The 21,871-nt window shown below is 39.9% G+C and overlaps 1 protein-coding gene and 1 non-coding gene across 2 annotated transcripts in view; one reads left to right on the top strand and one right to left on the bottom strand.

The window, feature by feature from the left end:
• The window catches only part of SYTL5 (synaptotagmin like 5), a 261,920-nt gene that overhangs the window by 36,687 nt on the left and 203,362 nt on the right, over positions 1–21,871 (top strand). The window lies entirely within an intron of this gene.
• LOC139181842 (U6 spliceosomal RNA) lies at positions 20,480–20,586 on the bottom strand. Its single transcript, XR_011565570.1, has one exon. It is a non-coding gene; the product is annotated as a U6 spliceosomal RNA (small nuclear RNA).

Genomic DNA, 21,871 nt, shown 5'->3' with positions numbered 1-21,871 from the left:
ATGGTGACTGTGGAAAGAGTTTTGATAAGCTGGAATTGCAAAGTCATAGGGGACTTACTTGGGAAATTTGATTAAAACCCATGAGAGGGTAAATGATAGAGTCTAGGGGGAAGAAGTAATTCCTTCAGACTGCTGTATCCATGCCTCAAAAGGCTGTTTTTGGAAATAAAGCTTTAGAGAAGAAAGCTGCTTAACAAGGGCTTTCTGCAGAAGGAGTTTTCCTGTTCCTGCTGGTAGTTTATGTGGTTGCTATGAATCACTGTTAGAATTAGATGAATTTGTTGCCTGAATAAATTGGAGTTTCATTTTAAGTCAGGCGTACAATATATCATGCTCTGAAATAATATTTAAATACAGTTTTAGAATCACTAGGTTATTAAATTTCAGTGTCAGGGGGACCAGTAAAGCTCATCCACTCGAAAGATTCCTTGCTAGAAAGTCATGTTTCCTGTATTCATTGCACAGCAGTAACTGGGAGCAGCACCCCACTCCACCCAGCTTGTGCTGGGACACAGGGAAATGGAGAGTGGCTAATTAGTGTTTGGTAGTGTAATGAATTGGGCTTCCCTGGTGGCTCAGTGATAAAGAATCTGCCTGTCAATGCAGGAGACACAGGTTCGATCTCTGAGTTGGGAAGATGCCCAGGAGAAGGGCATGGCAACCCACTCCAGTATTACTGCCTGGAGAATTCCATGGACCGAGGAGCCTGGTAGGCTACAGTCCATGGGGTCTCAAAGAGTCAGACACAACTGAGTGACTAACACACACACACACACACACACACACACACACACACACACACACACACTCTGTAATGAGTTATCACCCAAGATTCCTTACCCTTTGTGATCATGGAATTCATCATTCACATTGACATAAGAATGATGATTTGTGTAATCAAACCTAGACCTTGCTCATAAAAAGTTCTGGGACTGTAGTCAAGGTGATGCATTCCTAGCCCATATCCCTTCTGTGCTCATCTCACATGCCAAGGCTTGCTTATTGCTAATACTTGCTAATCTCTGTCTGAGGTCTTTGTTCTGTGGCCATTGGGGCAAGCTCACCTTATATAGCCCAGGTTCCCAGAGTCAGCCTTCAACCAATGACAAGTGGGGAATTGCTGGATTAAAAACACACCAAGTTTGGCATTTCCCTGATGGTTTAGTGGTCAAGACTCCACACTTCCTGTGTAGCAGGCATGAGTTCGATCCCTAGTCAGGGAACTAAGATCTCGTGTGCCATGCAGCAGAAAACAAACAAAAATCCAAGTTACTTGCTACTTCCTTGAGGTATTTCTAAGACATACTCTCACAGTCTCCTGGTGTTCTCTAGAAGGACTGAGACCCAGTTACCCACAGTGGTAGGAAACTGGCTTGATAACAGACTCTTCATTGCTTTTCTTTCCTTGCTCATCTCTCTCCCTACTTCCATACTAGTGTTTTTTACTCTGTGATTACTTCCTAAAACAACAACTTCTTGGACTCAAATGCTCATCTCAGGATCTGCTTTTGGGGACACCTAAACAAGGACAGGAACACTGATCTAGTGCTCCAAAATTCATTTTGACCAAGTTTGGAAGAACATTAGTTTGCATTTTAGGATCACTTCTTAGCTTTAAAATAAAATGAAATCTATGAAAGACTTCCTGTATCTTTTATAATTTTTGGTGTTGATAAAATGTGGCTTGTGGGTTTAGGGTATAGCTGATGGTTGAACACTTTCAGTGAGGTCTCTGGGATACAGAACTTCTAGTTGATGGTGAGAGAGCTATTAGTTTAAGGTCTGCATCATCCAGGATGGGCACATGAATATAATGTAATATATTATAATTACTTATAATTATATAATTACAATTATATGTATATAACTCAGTTCAGTTCACTCACTCAGTCATGTCCAACTCTTTGCAACCCCGTGGACTAGAGCACGCCAGGCTTCCCTGTTCATCACCAGCTCCTGGAGTTTACTCAAACTCATGTCCATCAAGACGGTGATGCCATCCAACCATCTCATCCTCTGTCATCCCCTTCTCCTCCGTCTTCAGTCTTTCCCAGCATCAGGGTCTTTTCCAGTGAGTTAGTTCTTTGCATCAGGTGGCCAAAGTATTGGAGTTTCAGCTTCAACATCAGTCCTTCCAATGAACAACCAGGACTGATCTCTTCAGGATGGACTGGTTGAATCTCCTTGCAGTTCAAGGGACTCTCAAGAGTCTTCTCCAACAACACAGTTCAAAAGCATCAATTCTCTATGCTCAGCTTTCTTCACAGTCCAACTCTCACATCTATACATGACTACTGGAAAAACCATAGCTTTGACTAGATGGACCTTTGCTGGCAAAGTAATGTCTCTGCTTTTTAATATGCTGTCTTGGTTGGTCATAGCTTTTCTTCCAAGGAGCAGGCATCTTTTAATTTCATGGCTGCAGTCACCATCTGCAGTGCTTTTGGAGCCCCCCAAAATAAAGTCAGCCACTGTTTCCATCATTTCCCCATATATTTGCCATGAAGTGATGGGACCAGATACCATGATCCTAGTTTTCTGAACGTTGAGTTTTAAGCCAACTTTTTCACTCTCCTCTTTCACTTTCATCAAGAGGCTCTTTATTCTTCTTCACTTTCTGCCATTAGGGTGGTGTCATCTGCATATCTGAGGTTATTGATATTTCTCCTGGCAATCTTGATTCCAACTTGTGCTTCATCCAGCCTGGCAGTTCACATGATGTACTCTGCATATAAGTTAAATAAGCAGAGTGACAATATACAGCCTTGATGTACTCCTTTACCTATTTGGAACAAGCCTGTTGTTCCATGTCCAGTTCTAACTCTTGCTTCTTGACCTGCATACAGATTTCTTAGGAGGCAGGTCAGGTGGTCTTGTATTCCCATCTCATAAGAATTTTCTAGTTTGTTGTGATCCACAAAGTCAAAGGCTTTGATGTAGTCAATAAAGCAGAAATAGATGTTTTTCTGGAACTCTCTTGATTTTCTGATGATCCAACAGATGTTGGCAATTTGATCTCTGGTTCCTCTGCCTTTTATAAAACCAGCCTGAACATCTGGAAGTTCACAGTTCACGTATTGCTGAAGCCTGGCTTGGAGAATTTTGAGCATTACTTTACTAGCGTGTGAGATGAGTGCAATTTTGCAGTAGTTTGAGCATTTTTGGCATTGCCTGTCTTTGGGTTTGGAATGAAAACTGACCTTTTCCAGTCCTGTGGCCACTGCTGAGATTTCCAAATTTGCTGGCATATTGAGTGCAGCGCTTTTACAGCATCATCTTTCAGGATTTGGAATAGCTCAACTGGAATTCTATAACCTCCACTAGCTTTGTTCGTAGTGATGCTTTCTAAGGCCCACTTGACTTCACATTCCAGGATATCTGGCTCTAGGTCAGTGATCACACCATCGTGATTATCTGGGTCATGAAGATCTTTTTTGTACAGTTCTTCTGTGTATTCTTGCCACCTCTTCTTAATACCTTCTGCTTCTGTTAGGTCCATACCATTTCTGTCCTTTATCGAGCCCATCTTTGCATGAAATGTTCCTTTGGTATCTCTGATTTTCTTGAAGAGATCTCTAGTCTTTCCCATTCTGTTGTTTTCCTCTATTTCTTTGCATTGTTCGCTGAAGAAGGCTTTCTTATCTCTTCTTGCTATTCTTTGGAACTCTGCATCCAGATGTTTATATCTTTCCTTTTCTCCTTTGCTTTTCGCTTCGCTTCTTTTCACAGCTATTTGTAAGGCCTCCCCAGCCAGCCATTTTGCTTTTTTGCATTTCTTTTCCATGGGGATGGTCTTGATCCCTGTCTCCTGTACAGTGTCATGAACCTCATTCCATAGCTCATCAGGGACTCTATCTATCAGATCTAGTCCCTTAAATCTATTTCTCACTTCCACTGTATAATCATAAGGGCTTTGAATTATGTCATACCTGAATGGTCTAGTGGTTTTCCCTACTTTCTTCAATTTAAGTCTGAATTTGGCAATAAGGAGTTCATGGTCTCAGCCACAGTCAGCTCCTGGTCTTGTTTTTGCTGACTGTATAGAGCTTCTCCATCTTTGGCTGCAAAGAATATAATCAATCTGATTTCGGTGTTGACCATCTGGTGATGTCCATGTATAGAGTCTTCTCTTGTGTTGTTGGAAGACGGTGTTTGTTATGACCAGTGCATTTTCTTGGCAAAACTCTATTAGTCTTTGCCCTGCTTCATTCCATATTCCAAGGCCAAATTTGCCTGTTCCTCCAGGTGTTTCTTGACTTCCTACTTTTGCATTCCAGTCCCCTATAATGAAAAGGACATCTTTTTTGGGTGTTAGTTCTAAAAGGTCTTGTAGGTCTTCATAGAACCATTCAACTTCAGCTTCTTCAGTGTTACTGGTTGGGGCATAGACTTGGATTACTGTGATATTGAATGATTTGCCTTGCAAATGAACAGAGATCATTCTGTCATTTTTGAGATTGCATCCAAGTACTGCATTTAGGACTCTTTTGTTGACCATGATGGCTACTCCATTTCTTATGAGGGATTCCTGCCTGCAGTAGTGGATATAATGGTCATTTGAGTTAGATTCACCCATTCCAGTCCATTTCAGTTTGCTGATTCCTAGAATGTCGACATTCACTCTTGCCATCTCTTGTTTGACCACTTCCAATTTGCCTGATTCATGGACCTGACATTCCAGGTTCCTGTGCAATATTGCTCTTTACAGCACTGGTCCTTGCTTCTATCACCAGTCACATCCACAGCTGGGTATTCTTTTTGCTTTGGCTCCATCCCTTCATTCTTTCTGGAGTTATTTCTCCACTGATCTCCAGTAGCATATTGGGCACCTACCAACCTGGGGAGTTCCTCTTTCAGTATCCTATCATTTTACCTTTTCATACTGTTCATGGGGTTCTCAAGGCAAGAATACTGAAGTGGTTTGCCATTCCCTTCTCCAGTGGACCACATTCTGTCAGATCTCTCCACCATGACCCGCCCATCTTGGGTTGCCCCACTGGCATGGCTTAGTTTCATTGAGTTAGACAAGGCTGTGGTCCTAGTGTGATTAGATTGACTAGTTTTCTGTGAGTATGGTTTCAGTGTGTCTGCCCTCTGATGCCCTCTTGCAACACGTACCATCTTACTTGGGTTTCTCTTACCTTGGGCGTGGGATATCTCTCCACGGCCGCTCCAGCAAAGCGCAGCCATTGCTCCTTACCTTGGACGAGGGGTATCTCCTTACCACCGCTCTTCCTGACCTTCAACGTGGGATAGCTCCTCTAGGCCCTCCTGTGCCCATGCAGCCATGGCGTGGGGTTGGTCCTCCCAGCCACCGCCCCTACTTACAATTATGTATACAATTATATATACATAATATATATGTAATAATATATAGTAAAATGTATAATGTAGAACAGGTGCTTAGCACAGAACAGGGTCTGGGAAAATACAGCCCATTGGCTACATGTAGCCTGATGCCTGGTTTTGTGAATAAAGTTATATCGCAGCACAGCTACACTCATTTGTTTATAGATTGTCTAATGATGGCTGCTTTTGTGCAAGAATAGCAAAGTTGAATGGTTGTGAAAGAGGTTATATAGGCCACAAAGTCCCAAATATTTACTCTCTGGTTCTTTTTGAAATTTTCCAACCCTCAGTACAGAATATCTTATCAGTTCAGTTCAGTTTGTGTCCGACTCTTTGCTACCCCATGAATTGCAGCATGCCAGGCCTCCCTGTCCATCACCAACTCCCGGAGTTCACTCAGACTCATGTCCATCAAGTCAGTGATGCCATCCAGCCAGCTCATCCTCTGTCATCCCCTTCTCCTCCTGCCCCCAATCCCTCCCAACATTAGAGTCTTTTCCAATGAGTCAACTCTTCGCATGAGGTGGCCAAAGTACTAGAGTTTCAGCTTTAGCATCATTCCTTCCAAAGAAATCCCAGGGCTGATCTCCTTCAGAATGCACTGGTTGGATCTCCTTGCAGTCCAAGGGACTCTCAAGAGTCTTCTCCAACACCACAGCTCAAAAGCATCAATTCTTCGGTGCTCAGCCTTCTTCACAGTCCAACTCTCACATTCATACATGACCACAGAGGGCTTGTATAATGTTTTAATTTAGTTTTTTTTAAGTGAATAAAGCATCTAATTGAGCATGGTTTGCTCTTGCTGACTCATACCAATGGCTAGCTTAGTAATACTATATGGGGTGCTAGTATGGTGGCTTTAAAAAAAGTAAGTGATGTGTAGTGTGGAAATGCAGCCCTGAGTATGAGTTGTTGGCCAATTGGAAGAGCAAATGTTAATTTCTACAAAGTTAATAGATACAGACATGATCTTGTAAAGATGCAGAATGATGGTTTGATACAGTAAGGCAGGTGAATGTCTGTGTTTGTATGTATTTAATAACTCTGCTGTGAAAAACTCAAACCTAGAGAATCATTGTAAGAACAGTCCAGTAAATGCTCATATATCTTTGACATAGATTCACCTATACTTGGTATTTTACTGAATTTCTCGTATGCTTATCTCAAGCATAGTGTTAATTGCTCAGTTGTGTCTGCCCCTTTGCAACCCCATGGACATGCCTGCCAGGCTCCTCTGTCCATGGGATTCTCCATGGGAGAATACTGTCCATGGGAATACTGGAGTGGGTTGCCATGCCCTTCTCCAGGGGATCTTCCCGACCCAGGGATCGAACCCAGGTCTCTTGCATTGCAGGCAGATTCTTTACCATTTGAGCTACCCTGGAAGCCCTCTCAAGCATAAGGACATTCTTTAAAAAAAACACAGTAAATTTATCAAATTCAAGAAATTTATTATTGTCACAATATTATCTTAAAGTCCATTTTCAAATTTCACCAATTGTCCCAATTTTGTGATTCGTGTTTTGTGTTTTAACCTGCTCACTAGATAATCCTGATGCTTCTTAACATTTGAGAAGGCTTCTCAATCATTAGGGCAGGTTAAAACACAGATTCCCAGGCTCCACCCCTAGAGATTCTGGTAATAGAAGGTTTGGGGTGGAGCTCAAGTATTTTCATTTATTACAAGCTCTCAAGAGATTTGGTCAAAATGCTGCCAGCTTTATACCTTCGCCCCCCATCCACCCCACCCTCCTAAATCCAGGCTACTACTCAGGGGCCCACACTACATTTAGTAACTTGTTTCTTTAGTCTTCTTTAAGCTGGCACAGCTCCTTTGTCTTGCCTTTGTTTTTCATGATATTACCATTTTAAAAGAGAACATGCTGGGTTTTGTTCCCCTGTAAAATGTCTTTCACTTTGGGTTTAGCTGATATTTTCTCATGGTCACATTTAGATAGTGCATTTTTTGGTAGAAATCTTACAGGAGTAATGTTGATCCATTTGTCCCTTTTGTTGATGACTTAACGTTGATCACTAGGTTAAGGTAGTGTCTACCTGATTTCTCCTCTGTAAAGGTGCCTTTTTACTTTGAAATTAATCTGTAATCTATGGGGAGGTACTTTGACCCTGTTTTCTGACAGACTTTCATCCCATTTATTTGATTCATGCCTGAATTATCACTATATTTATTAGTTGCTGAGTATCAATTTTCTGACTCTGTCATTCCTGCTACATTTATTAATTTTCCTTGTATACTAAATAGTAAAGAAGAACTTTCCCAATACTCTTACTTGTTTTATGGAATCATTATGAACTAATGGTCTCCTATTTTATTTATTGGATTATAATCCTGTTTTCATGATTCATTGTTGATCCTCAATCATCTCTGATTTGACCTCCAGGGAACTCCTGTGTTCTTATAACATGACTCCATCCATTTTTGGGCACACTAGATACATCTACTTATAAAATATTTCATCAATATATACCTCTTACCTGTCACTAAACACTTGCTGTGCCCTTAGTGTATTGCTAGTGCTCTTAGGTGTCAAAAGGTATACAAGGGTGCTGAAAGACATCCCTTCCTTCACCAAAGAAATAATATCTCACTTAATGTAGTAGTACTAACATAGAGAAATCACAGACTAATTTAAGAGGATATATGCTGCTAAGTCGCTTCAGTTGTGTCCGACTCTGCGACCCCAGAGACGGCAGCCCACCAGGCTCCCCCGTCCCTAGGATTCTCCAGGCAAGAACACTGGAGTGGGTTGCCATTTCTTTCTCCAAGAGAATATATAATCCAATCCTATTGTTTATTTCTAGTTTATTACTCCTTGTAAAATGAATTCATACCACTTAACAATAACAACACATTTTATTCTTGTGAAATAGGAAACAATCTTTAGTCTATACGCAAGACTTATTCCTATGCTACTGTGTAGGAAAAAGTCAGTCAGCAAGATACACCTGAAATTTATCTTGTTTAGTGTGTGAAGTGTAAATTTTAGGGTCTTCTCCAACAGCTCATCAGTGAAGAATCTCCCTGCAATGCAGGAGATGCAGATTCAATCCCTGGGTTGGGAAGATCCGTTGGAGGAGGAAATGACTACCCACTCCAGTATTCTTGCCTGGAGAATCCCATGGACAGAGGAGCCTGGCGGGCTACAGTTCATGGGATCGCAAAGAGTTGGACACAACTGAGCATGCACACACATGTAGATTTTAATACAGTTAGACAAAGAATTTCAGATTTTGTAGTGTCACATATCCTGTAAGTTTGTGGAATGCTATTTGGTGTAATAGGTATTTGGCCAGTCTTGTGATTAGCTAGCTAATTCTTGTAATCAGTTTGGTTTTATATGTTTCAACTTTATATAGTATTGTTAGGTAAGACCATTTTACTGTTTTTTATATATCTCCAGTCATCTTTTTTTTTTCATCCTTTTGTCCTTCTAAATATTTTAAAGATGTTCTTCTCTAGTCTGTCTTCCTGAATACCAATTCTCTTCCATTTTTCTATTATGTCTGATAACACCCATCAGTCAAATTCTTCATTTTGGTTCTTGTATTTTTTCCTATTCTAGAAATTCTCTTGCTTTAACAGATATGTTATGTCACTTATAGTTTCCAGTTTTCTCCTAAACAATTTAGTCTTGTCTTTTATGTCCTTAAACATTGTAACCATAGTCATTTTTAGATCTGTATTTATTGTTAACTAGACTTACTATGGTGATCATCTTGCAGTATATATAAATATTGAATCATTATGTTATATACCTGAAACTAAAGCAATGTTATGTGTCAATTATACTTCAATAAAAAGATAAAGCAGTACAAGTTTCTAGATCTAGTTATAACCTACATCTGTTGTAGAGAGCTAGCCATCTTATTCTAGGTTCTACATTTGAATTCAGTTCTCCTGTGCAGAAAGCATTTTACTTGACTTGAAAAATGAATTTTCCTATACTTTAGTTCCAACTTAAAAATTCCAGGGCTTTCCAGTAGGCATCACTTTTCCTTACAATTAATAGTTGGAGCAGGGTTACACACAATAGTATTTATTTAGGAGGTCAAGTTAAATCATCATTGGGGGAAGAAAAGGAACAATGGAAGAAGGAGCTTTAAGTGAAACTCAGTGTGCAATAAAAGCTCTGTGCATATCTAATGAGGCTAGAATTCATAGATTACTTAAACATCAAGTGAGCCAATATATCAGAAAGATAAATACTGTGCTGTCCCAGGGTATGTTTGCAACATGGGCAAATGGGGCCATAGTATCATAACATTAAACTCTCACAGTGATAAGTAACATTAAGGACGCTGTGTTACTTAACAGTTCCTGTTCTTCCAAAGGTGAAACAGATAGTAACCCTAATGATAAACATTTCAATGAAGTGATTATCAATGTGCATTGTTTCTGTGTTAGAATAATGGAAACATTTCAAGGCTACTTCTTTTTTAAGACAAAGGAAGTAATCTTTTAAATATGAAGCTGGAGGATTTTTTTTAAACTCCTGAATTTATATCTTGGCAAGATCTTGGTGCTCATTGTTTGGATCTAGGTAGATGGTCAGGATGACGATAGAAGATGCCATCTAAACTCTTATTTGTTGATTACACTGTGGGAAGAATAAAACAGTGTTATTTGGGGGGGCAGGGGGAGGTCAGAGCTGATTCAAATAAGCAAAAATTTCTGTGACTTCAAAGTCAACATGGATTTCAGAATAGTAGTAGTTGTTCAGTCACTAAGTTGTTCCTGACTCTTTGTGACCCCATGGACTGCAGCATGCCAGGCTTCCCTGTTCTTCACTATCTCCCAGAATTTGCTCAAACTCATGTCCATTGAGTTGATAATGCCATCCAATCATCTCATCCTCTGTTGCCCCCTTCTCGTCCTGCCCTCAATCTTTTCCATCATTAGGATCTTTTCTAATGAGTGTGCTCTTCACATCAGGCGGCCAAAGTATTAGAATTTCATCATCAGTCCTTGCAATGAATATTCAGGGTTGATTTCCTTTAGGATTGACTGGTTTGATCTCCTTGCTATCCAAGGGACTCTCAAGATTCTTCTCCAGCACCACAGTTCAAAAGCATCAATTCTTCGCCACTCAGTGTTCTTTATGGTCCAAATCTCACATTCATACATGACTACTGGAAAAACCATAGCTTTAACTAGACGAATGTTTGTTGCCAAAGTGATGTCTCTGCTTTTGAATACCCTGTCTAGGTTTGTCATAGTTTTTCTTCCAAGGAGCCAAGTATCTTTTAGTTTTATTGCTACAGTCACTGCCTGCAGTGATTTTAGAGCCCAAGAAAATAAAACGTGCCACTGTTTCCATTTTTTTTCGCCCATGTATTTGACATGAAGTGATAGAGTACTGCTCTTTTAAAATAAAAGAGAAGAGAATTCAATAAATCAGGTTGTGGACACTAACTAGAGAACCATTGAATATTGCCATTTAAGTTTTCTTCTGTTTCTTCAGTTTTAATGTCTAAGAAGTCTTAAAAACAAAAATTTGCACATGATAATCCCAATATCTGAAGCCCTGTGGCTCTGATTGTGTTGGTGTTGTTTCTGCTGGTTTTCAGTCATGAACAAGAGCCTGAGTTATTCTTGTCTGAGGACCCACAGTTCAGATAACAGTAAAAGAATCATTTTTCCCCGACTGGAAAAATGTGCATTTGTCAAAGAATGGATGAACAGAATGACAATGTAGTAGGGTCATACTCTATAAAAGTATAGTAAAATATAATGGTTAAGAGTGACATGACTGGATTCAGGCTGCCTATGTCCAAATCCCAGCTCCTTTATCTGCTAAACCTCTGTTTCCTCATCCTTAAGATGAAATGCTTACTTTTTTTAATTGAAATATAGTTGATATTGTAATATAATACAATATCATTTTGTATAGTATACAATATGCTATATTGTATACAAATTAACAATGTTGTATTAATTTCTGCTGTACAACAAGGTGATTCCGTTTGTGAATTCAGGATGTGTGTACACATTATTTTTCATATTTTCCATTAGGGGTTGTCACAGGATATTGAATACAGCTCCCTGTACTATGCAGTGGGACCTTGTTCTTTACCCATCCTATATGTACTAGTGTGCCTTTGCTAGCCCCAAACTCCCAATCCACCCTGGCTACTTCCCTCCTTTTTGGCAACTGCAGACTGTACCTATGTCTGAGTCTGTTTCTGTTCCATAGATTAATTTGTGTCATATTTTAGATTCCATATATAAATGATATTGTATGGTATTTGTCTTTCTCTTTATGACTTACTTCACTCGCTATGACCATCTCTAGGTCCATCCGTGTTGCTGCAAATGGCATTATGTCATTCCTTTTTACAACTGGGTAGTATTCCATTGTATGTACATATCACATCTATTTTATTTATTCATCTGTTGATGGACATTTAGGTTGCTTCCATGTCTTGGCTATTGTGAATATGCTGTGATGAATATAGAGGTGGATGTACATAAGATGAAATATTATAGAGTTCTTATAAGTATTAAAAGAGAAAATGCACATGAAGTAATTAAGCCAATACCTGGCAAGCACTCAATAAATGTTAACTTTATCATTATTGTTAGATATTCAGAGGGAAGAGAGTCTCAAATTTTGCACCTGGGAAGTGTTTGAGATGGTGTTGAAAAATGCATTCATTCATTCATTTATTCATCATTTATTTTATTTGATATATACCTAATAGTTCTTGAAATTAATAATTTGAGCCACTGATGGACAGAATGAGCAGAATCCCAAAAGGAGGGGAGAGCTGTAAAGGGTCAGATAAGAGTAAAGGATATCATAGAAACAGCCAAAGCAAAGCTTGGAATCATGATTTATATGACAAGATCACCATGGATGGAATGTATAAGAGAAAAAGATAACCTACAGAAAAATAATGGGCAAGTGTATTATTTTGTAATGTTCTGTAATCATCTTATATACAGGTATACACTTCTGGATCCTGTCCCATTCCTAGTTCTATCCTGTGACATTAAGCTGATTATGTGTACAATAGTGCAGGAACCACATATCAACTATCAGATCAGATCAGTCGCTCAGTCATGTCCGACTCTTTGCAACCCCATGAATCGCAGCACGCCAGGCCTCCCTGTCCATCACCAACTCCCGGCGTTCACTGAGACTCACGTCCATCGAGTCAGTGATGCCATCCAGCCATGTCATCCTCTGTCGTCCCCTTCTCCTCCTGCCCCCAATCCCTCCCAGCATCAGAGTCTTTTCCGATGAGTCAACTCTTCGCATGAGGTGGCCAAAGTACTGGAGCTTCAGCTTTAGCATCATTCCTTCCAAAGAAATCCCAGGGCTGATCTTCAGAATGGACTGGTTGGATCTCCTTGCAGTCCAAGGGACTCTCAAGAGTCTTCTCCAACATCACAGTTCAAAAGCATCAATTCTTTGGCGCTCAGCCTTCTTCACAGTCCAACGCTCACATCCATACATGACCACAGGAAAAACCATAGCCTTGACTAGACAAACCTTTGTTGGCAAAGTAATGTCTCTGCTTTTGAATATGCTATCTAGGTTGGGCATAACTTTCCTTCCAAGGAGTAAGCATCTTTTAATTTCATGGCTGCAGTCACCATCTGCAGTGATTTTGGAGCCCAGAAAAATAAAGTCTGACACTGTCTCCACTGTTTCCCCATCTATTTGCCATGAAGTGATGGGACTGGATGCCATGATCTTCGTTTTCTGAATGTTGAGCTTTAAGCCAACTTTTTCACTCTCCACTTTCACTTTCATCAAGAGGCTTTTTAGTTCCTCTTCACTTTCTGCCATAAGGGTGGTGTCATTTGCATATCTGAGGTTATTGATATTTCTCCCAGCAATCTTGATTCCAGCTTGTGTTTCTTCCAGCCCAGCATTTCTCATGATGTACTCTGCATATAAGTTAAATAAGCAGGGTGACAATATACAGCCTTGACGAACTCCTTTTCCTATCTGGAACCAGTCTGTTGTTCCATGTCCAGTTCTAACTGTTGCTTCCTGACCTGCATACAAATTGGGCTTTTTCCCACTGACATAATAGATACCCCTTGAGTAACCTGGAAGGCTCCAAGCCATTAATGTCTTTAGCTCATGTGATCTGTGTCTTTTGTATGCACTGATAATCTTTGAGAGCTGTTTTATCTGAAGCTACTCAAGCAGTGATTCTCAAGCTTGAGCATGCTTTAGAAACACCTGGAGAGCTCTTTCCAGTGTCAACTGCTGAGCCTCATCCTGAAAGCTGTGGATTTCATAGGTCTGGAGTAGGTCCCTAGAATCTACATTTCTAACAAGTTCTTAGGTGACACCCTTGGTGGTGGTCCTGGGACCACATTGTGAGAACTACTATGTTAATGACCATACTGTATACTAAACTATCTTAGAATTTCATCATGTTTTCTTTTGGTAGAATAACTTTCTAACTTGTGTATTTAGTTGTTTCTCCTACCCATGGAATTTAATTCTTTGAAATAACTTATGGGGAAATAAATAAAATACACTTTTTCATTTATATTTTGTCTTAGCCGTTCCCTTACTGTGATTTTGGATTTTCTTGCTATTAAGGTTAACTGCTTTGGGAGGCCTAAGCTACCATTAAACTCCATTAGTAGTATATATTTTATAATATTTCAGAGAAATCCCATTGCATTATTCCTAATGGGTTGAGTGGGGCTTTTTCTAAAAGTAATTGTTATAATAATAGGCCTTTCATAAATGTAAGCATGAATTCTTTCATCAGTACGTTCTTGATGTTCATAATATGTCAACATTTAAAATAAAGTGCATGTGCAAATTTTATGGCATTTTCCCCCTTCGTGATCATAACTCTTTAAAGCAAATACACATCCCTTCAAATTCTTGTTAATTTTACCTGTGCTGCCTCCTACCTAAGTGAGTCACACCAAGTTTTACATGTCAGTTCTCCTGACAAGAAACTGAACGCTGAAGTAATTTTCATATATTCTTTTTCACTTTTCCTCATAGTGCTTTCGTGCACAATAAGCAGGAAATTACTTTGATGTGAAGAGGTGGTAAGAGGATGGTCAAAGCACATAATGCCCAGATCATTCGCTCACCCTCAGCCTTCTCTTTCAGCTCTGACCTCCACTGTCTACTTCCCCATTGCTAGGCCTCATTTTATCTGTTTACTCAAGTAGAACTAACAAAAGGCTTTTGTGCGTGGCCAGACTTTTAAATCTTGGTAGTAACAGGAAAGGGAAGATGGTGACAGCCAAGGCCTGCTTAGCCCCACAAAAAACTTGCAACAGAATATCACACCACCATATTTACACTGAATCTCTCCAGAGGACTCCATATTGCTTCCACCCAGGCCCCTCTCACTCCCTTTCTCTCATCCCCTCTTTCCTTCTTGCTGGTCTCCCTCTCAGCCACCTTAATCTCTTACTCTGTTTCACAGAGTAATTCAGCTCTCTTTTCTGCCTGCCATGCATTTAAATTTTGGGCCAAATGTTCTCCATTTCTCCATTAAAAAACGAGTCAAGTTTCATCATGAAAGGATTTCTCTAAACAAACTACCTCTGAGGTGATTTGGATCATTTCCTTAGAGAGCAATAAGTGGCTGCAGTCAGTACTAAGTACTATTTTATTTTCTTCCTGGTACATTTGTTAAAGAAAAGGCAATAGGGCTGCTTGGTGCTAAGAGGACTGGCACCAGGTTGTTGATGCAAAACCCCCCTCCCAACCCTCTCCTCCCACCAAAAAAAAAACCGAGGTGAATTAGGAAGTGTGTTGCTAGCTTAGAACTCAGATTCCTGGTCTTAGCTTTGTTTTTATTTGGCAGTACAGTCATTAACAAGCCACTTTTCAGCTCCCAGGCTGTTGCTTCATTTTTTGTTTTTATTTTTTGCTACGCTGTGCGGCTTGCAGGATCCTAGTTCCTCTTCCAGGGATTGAACTTGGGCTGTCATCTGTGAAAGCACTGAGTCCATACCACTAGACCACCAGGGAAGTCCTGTTTTCATTTATAAATGGAAAGAGTTGGGTTAGTGTTCTCCAAGTTTAAGCAAAAACTGAAAGGAAACAAAAACATTTCAGAGTGACACCCATTGAAGTCCAGACTCACCCTCTTTTTTTTTTTTTTTTTCCAGTTTTTTTTTTTATTTTGTTTTTAAACTTTATATAATTGTATTAGTTTTGCCAAATATCAAAATGAATCCATCACAGGTATACATGTGCTCCCCATCCTGAACCCTCCTCCCTCCTCCCTCCCCATACCATCCCTCTGGGTCGTCCCAGTGCACTAGCCCCAAGCATCCAGTATCGTGCATTGAACCTGGACTAGCATCTCGTTTCATACATGATATTTTACATGTTTCAATGCCATTCTCCCAAATCTTCCCACCCTCTCCCTCTCCCACAGAGTCCATAAGACTGTTCTATACATCAGTGTCTCTTTTGCTGTCTCGTACACAGGGTTATTGTTATCATCTTTCTAAATTCCATATATATGCGTTAGTATACTGTATTGGTGTTTTTCCTTCTGGCTTACTTCACTCTGTATAATAGGCTCCAGTTTCATCCACCTCATTAGAACTGATTCAAATGAATTCTTTTTAATGGCTGAGTAATACTCCATTGTGTATATGTACCACAGCTTTCTTATCCATTCATCTGCTGATGGGCATCTAGGTTGCTTCCATGTCCTGGCTATTATAAACAGTGCTGCAATGAACATTGGGGTACACGTGTCTCTTTCCCTTCTGATTTCCTCAGTGTGTATGCCCAGCAGTGGGATTGCTGGATCATAACAGACTCACCCTCTTAATTCTTCCTCCCCAATGGCCCCTTGAGCTTTCTCACAGTGTAGTTCTGAAAGCACTGACCAATTTTTTTTTTTTTTTTTTGGCTCTTTCTCATGTGGGATCCTTGTTCCCCAACCAGGGATCAAACCCATTCCCCCTACACTGGAAATGCAGACTCTTAACCACTGGACCGCCAGGGAAGGTCATGATCTATGATGACCTTCATAGGTCAGTGATGGTTTTCATCCATCATTGTTCCCTGATTTTCTGGAATTTATGACTGGAGTTTCACAGTTTAATGTGAATGCTCCTCATAATTAGAATGAAGGCAAATGATTGGAGTAATTGATTCCATTGAATCATTGAATCATTGATCAATCAACCAATTCCAAATGATTGAGAGAGAAACTATCCACGACCTGGCATAGCAGAGGAATTTTGGAATTGTCTGATGTTCAGTCAGGCTTCCCTTGTGGCTCAGGTGGTAAAGCGTCTGCCTGCTTGACTGAATGATGTTCAGTCATTAGTTACTGGTGGCCTTGAGCTGAGAGGTAATCAAATCTCTCTTGCTACCTCATGAATTTCCAATATTTAAAAGTCCTTTGCAGGTCTGCTTGTTTTAGAAAAGATGTCACTCTTGAAAAATACTTCTAAAAAAGAGATGGGGATCATTTTGATTGAAATTTGCCCTTCAGGACTTGACAATAATTGATGAACATCTGTATTGTCTTAGGATCCCTGTGCAGTCAATAATATAGGAACCCATCCCACTAGCATCTGATTCTGTGAAAACAACAGCAATCACTCAGACCTCTTTAACAGGGTTTGGTGATATACCACCTGACACCTCAGGCCCTTGATTTATGCTTATCTGTGAAGGAGAGTCTCCTGCAGATGCCAGAGACGCATGTCAAATGGGCACATGGGGCCAAGAATGGTGTCCATCCATGGATGCAGGCACAGATGAAAGGAGGGTAATGCTCCATGGGACAAGCCTCAGCCAGTGGTTGTGTATGAGTGGGTAGATTAATGTCCTCACCCCCGCAAACATCAGTGGTATCCTTCTGAGGCATGTACCTTGCAATTTCTCATATTCTGTCCATATGAACTCAGTCCCATTGGCTCACAACAATAATAAAACTTTGATTTTCTTTCCTTCTTCCTTTGCCCCACTTTCCCTACTCTCTCACTTTTACAATCCTGGGGTTACCTTGCAAATAGTTAATCTGCCCCCAAGTCCTTGTCTTAAGATCTACTGTTGGGAGACCCAAGTTAAACTTGATGCAATGGAATAATATACAACAATGGAAAAGAATAAAATAATGCAATTTGCAGCAACGTGGATGAACCTAGAGATGCTCATACCAAGTGAAGTAAACCAGATAAAGACAAGTATCACATGGTATTAAATCGTAAAATGATATAACTTACGTGGAATGTAAAAAAGAAAAATACAGATGAACTTATTTACAAAACAGAAATGGACTCACAGACATAGAAAACAAACATGGTTACCAAAAGAGAGGGAGAGGGATAAATTAGGAGTTTGGGATTAACATATACACACTAAAATAGATAAGAAACAAGGACCTACTGTATAGCACAGGGAGCCCTATGCAATATCTTGTAATAACCTATAAAGCAAAAGAATCTGAAACAGGATATACATATGTATAACTGAATGATTGTGCTGTATACCTGAAACTAACATAACTTTGTAAATCAACTTTATTTCAATAAAGTAAAAAAACCTCAGATTAAGCTACTAACTTTCAATGCTGTTACAAAAATGGATAGTGTGCTGTCTATTTTGAACTCTGTGACCACTCTTTTATATATGCACTCTTGTTTCAACAAATCATATTGTGCTCTTGATGGCCCAAGCTGAATAAAAGCAGGATGTAGGTAATTTTATTTTTCAGAGAATTATAAATCAATGTGGCCATGAATTACATGATTCTAAATTTTATCATTTTAGGTCCTAGAACCAGTTTGTTGAGGATTTTTAAGTCATTGGGGGCAAAAAAGTGATATAGCTTTATCTTTACCAGGAAACTGTCCCCCAGCTGTGTCAAAATTCCTTTCCCATAGATCACATACTACCTTAAGGATATCTTAGCCAGGTTCTATAACTCTCCTCTTGCTTTGCATTCCTGGAAGAGGACCATTTCATTTCAGATAATTATTTCCTCCCCATTGAAAGGCAAGAGAATAATTTGTCTTCATGAACACCCCCTAAAAGACTGGCAACCCTTTCCCCTCCTGCATATTCTCTTAATATTGACTGGGAAAGCAGGGTGGTGTTGGTTGATGGTAAGAATCATACTGTCTTGGCACACTTCAGTAGGCCTGAGGGGAAGAGGCTGGGTTGAGCTGTTAGCTCACTGGTGGTTCATTGAACTTGCTGCTGCTGCTGCTAAGTCGCTTCAGTTGTGTCCGACTCTGTGCAACCCCATAGACAGCAGCCCACCAGGCTCCTCTGTCCATGGGATTCTCCAGGCAAGAACACTGGAGTGGGTTGCCATTTCCTTCTCCAGTGCATGAAAGTGAAAAGTCAAAGTGAAGTCACTCAGTCGTGTCCGACTCTTAGCAACCCCATGGACTGCAGCCTACCAGGCTCCTCCGTCCATGGGATTTTCCAGGCAAGAGTACTGGAGTGGGGTGCCATTGCTTTCTCATTGAACTTGGAGTGTCCTTAACCTTGGGTCTTAAAAATGTCATCTGCATCCTCTTATGGCATGTTTACTTAGCTCTACCATTCTAACAACAAATCAATATGTACCTCCTGAGTTCACATCAACAAACTTGTTATTGAGATAAGTCAATTTAAATTTTAGAGATTTATCAGCTATGATTTACTCATGAGTCAGTGAAAGTCAGCTAAAGATAAGGGAGATAACAGAATCAGAAGGATCAAAAAAAAATCATGGCTAGAATAAAACCACTGTTGGTTTTAGTGCTGAGAACTACAAATAAAAAAAAGATTAAATTCAAGGATATTAGGGATTTAAAAATTAAATCGTAAAATGCTTGAAGCATGAACTTCCTTGAAGGTTATCCTTCAAGGCCAGAGGGGAAATGTTTATGTTCAGAAAAGTTACATAAGTAGCTGCTGTACTCAATAATTGGGTGTGGGGGAATATAATCAATTCAACCATGAGAGTCCTTATATCTGTGGATTCTCTGTGATATTTGAGCCCTTAAGTTTGATCTCGGAAGACATATACGGGGGAAGAATTGCTTTGGTTCATAGAAAATTAACCTTTCCTTTTACTTCAAATGGTTCCATCTCAATAATTGTGACAGAAGCTCTTCTTCCAGAAGAACATCTTGTGTGATAGAATGTCCTTGATAATGGCTACTTTCCTGCCCAAACAGTTTCGCCTTCATCATTTAATTGCCCTGGTACCTCTTCTCTCCCATTTCCTTCTCTCTCTCTTTCACTGCCCACCTTACTTACTTTTCTCTCCCTTCTCCCTCACTCCTTGGGGTCTAAATTGGCTGTCTTCCTATTACAAAGTTCATTATTTTCTTGGTCATCTCTGGTCAGTTAGCTTCACCCACAGTTGCTTTGAGAACTTTGTTTTGTGATTGCTCTGTGCATCCAAGGGCATTTTCTAGTTCCTTCAGGGAGCTGTTGTCATTTTAACTGGGCTTTGCATCTTTTTCATTTAATAGAACATTTCTGAAGAATATACCTATTCTGGGCATGTGTGATGGTTCCTCTTTCTCTGGTGGAAAAAGTCAAAAGTACATAGATTTGGCAGACTTTATTTTTCTTTAATATATATTTATTTATTTTAATTGGAGGCTAATTGCTTTACAATATTGTATTGGTTTTGCCATACATCAACATGAATCCGCCACGGGTATACACGTGTTCCCCATCCTAAACCCCCGCTTCCACCTCCCTCCCCGTACCATCCCTCTGGGTCATCCCAGTGCACCAGCCCCGAGCATCCTGTATCATGCATTGAACCTGGATTGGCGATTCATTTCATATATGATATTATACATGTTTCAATGTCATTCTCCCAAATCATCCCACCCTCACCCTCTCCCACAGAGTCCAAAAGACTGTTCTATACATCTGTGTCTCTTTTGCTGTCTCATATACAGGGTTATTGTTACCATCTTTCTAAATTCCATATATATGCATTAGTATACTGTATTGGTGTTTTCTTTCTGGCTTACTTCACTCTGTATAATCGGCTCCACCTCATTAGAACTGATTCATATGTATTCTTTTTAATGACTGAGTAATATTCCATTGTGTATATGTACCACAGCTTTCTTATCCATTTGTCTGCTGATGGACATCTAGGTTGCTTCCATTTCCTGACTAAAAATATGGAACGCTTCACGAATTTGCATGTCATCCTTGTGCAGGGGCCATGCTAATCTTCTCTGTATCGTTCCAGTTTTAGTATATGTGCTGCCTAATAGAGCACGGCAGACAGACTTTAGTGTAGATTCTGACCTCCCCAGTTTGTAACCTTAATCAAGTGATTTATTTGTTCCTTATTCAGTTTCCTTACTGTAAATGAGGATAATAGCCACCTCCAAATTTGTTGTGAGATTAAATAAAATGAACTACTTAATTTTTGTGAACACTGTAAGCTGAAAACTTTTAATTTTCGTCTTCCTATTTCATTTCTCTGGAGAAGGCAATGGCACCCCACTCCAGTACTCTTGCCTGGAAAATCCCATGGATGGAGGAGCCTGGTGGGCTGCAGACCATGGGGTCGCTAAGAGTTGGACACGACAGAGCGACTTCACTTTCACTTTTCCCTTTCATGCATTGGAGAAGGAAATGGCAACCCACTCCAGTGTTCTTGCCTGGAGAATCCCAGGGATGGGGGAGCCTGGTGGGCCGCCATCTATGGGGTCGCAGAGTCAGACACGACTGAAGTGACTTACCAGCATTTCATTTCTCATTTCTTTTTCTGATGTTTTTATAGATTTTCAAACTAGGTCAAGGTACCAAATGATCCAGTCCATTCAAATCCAAGTGCACAAACTTTTCTTCTTCATAGATTCATGTTTGTTTTCAGCTGAGGGAACATTTCTTAAGTGGGCAAATCCTACTCCAAGAAGTTTCAAAGTTGTAAGGATTTTTCTCCTATTTTCTCACACTTACTTCATTTAAATTCTGAATAATTTCTCCCCATTTTGTTCTATTATTAAGCAGTGTAAGGGACAATATTGTTAGGGGAGCAAATAGAATAGTAAAGGTTAACAACAACATGAGGTATAATGGGAGCTGCTTTCGTTTTGTAGAAATATTACTCTTCTGAAATTTTATTTTTTTAATTTTATATATTTTAATTGAGCTATAGTTGATTTACAATGTATTAATTTCTGGAGTATAGCAAACTGATTCAGATATATATATATATATATATATATATATATATATTCAGATTCTTTTCCATTATAAGCTATTATACCAGTTTAGTTTCCTGTACTATACAGTGCATGCTTAGTCACTTCAGTCGCATCCGACTCTCTGCAACCCCATGGACCATGGCCCACCAGGCTCCTCTGTCCATGGGATTGTCCAGGCAAGAATACTGGAGTGGGTTGCTGTTTCCTTCTCCCGTGATAAAACATGAAATGAGTGAAGTCCATCAGTCGTGTCTGACTCTTTGTGACCCCCTGGACTGCAGCCTACCAGGCTCCTCCGTCCATGGGATTTTCCAGGCAAGAGTACTGGAGTGGGGTGCCATTGCCTTC

Source organism: Bos indicus, chromosome X (assembly GCF_029378745.1).
Source record: "Bos indicus isolate NIAB-ARS_2022 breed Sahiwal x Tharparkar chromosome X, NIAB-ARS_B.indTharparkar_mat_pri_1.0, whole genome shotgun sequence".
In the NCBI taxonomy this organism is placed as follows: domain Eukaryota; kingdom Metazoa; phylum Chordata; class Mammalia; order Artiodactyla; family Bovidae; genus Bos; species Bos indicus.
Note: the sequence above shows the minus strand (reverse complement) of the source record. Positions and strands in the feature narration are given on the sequence as shown.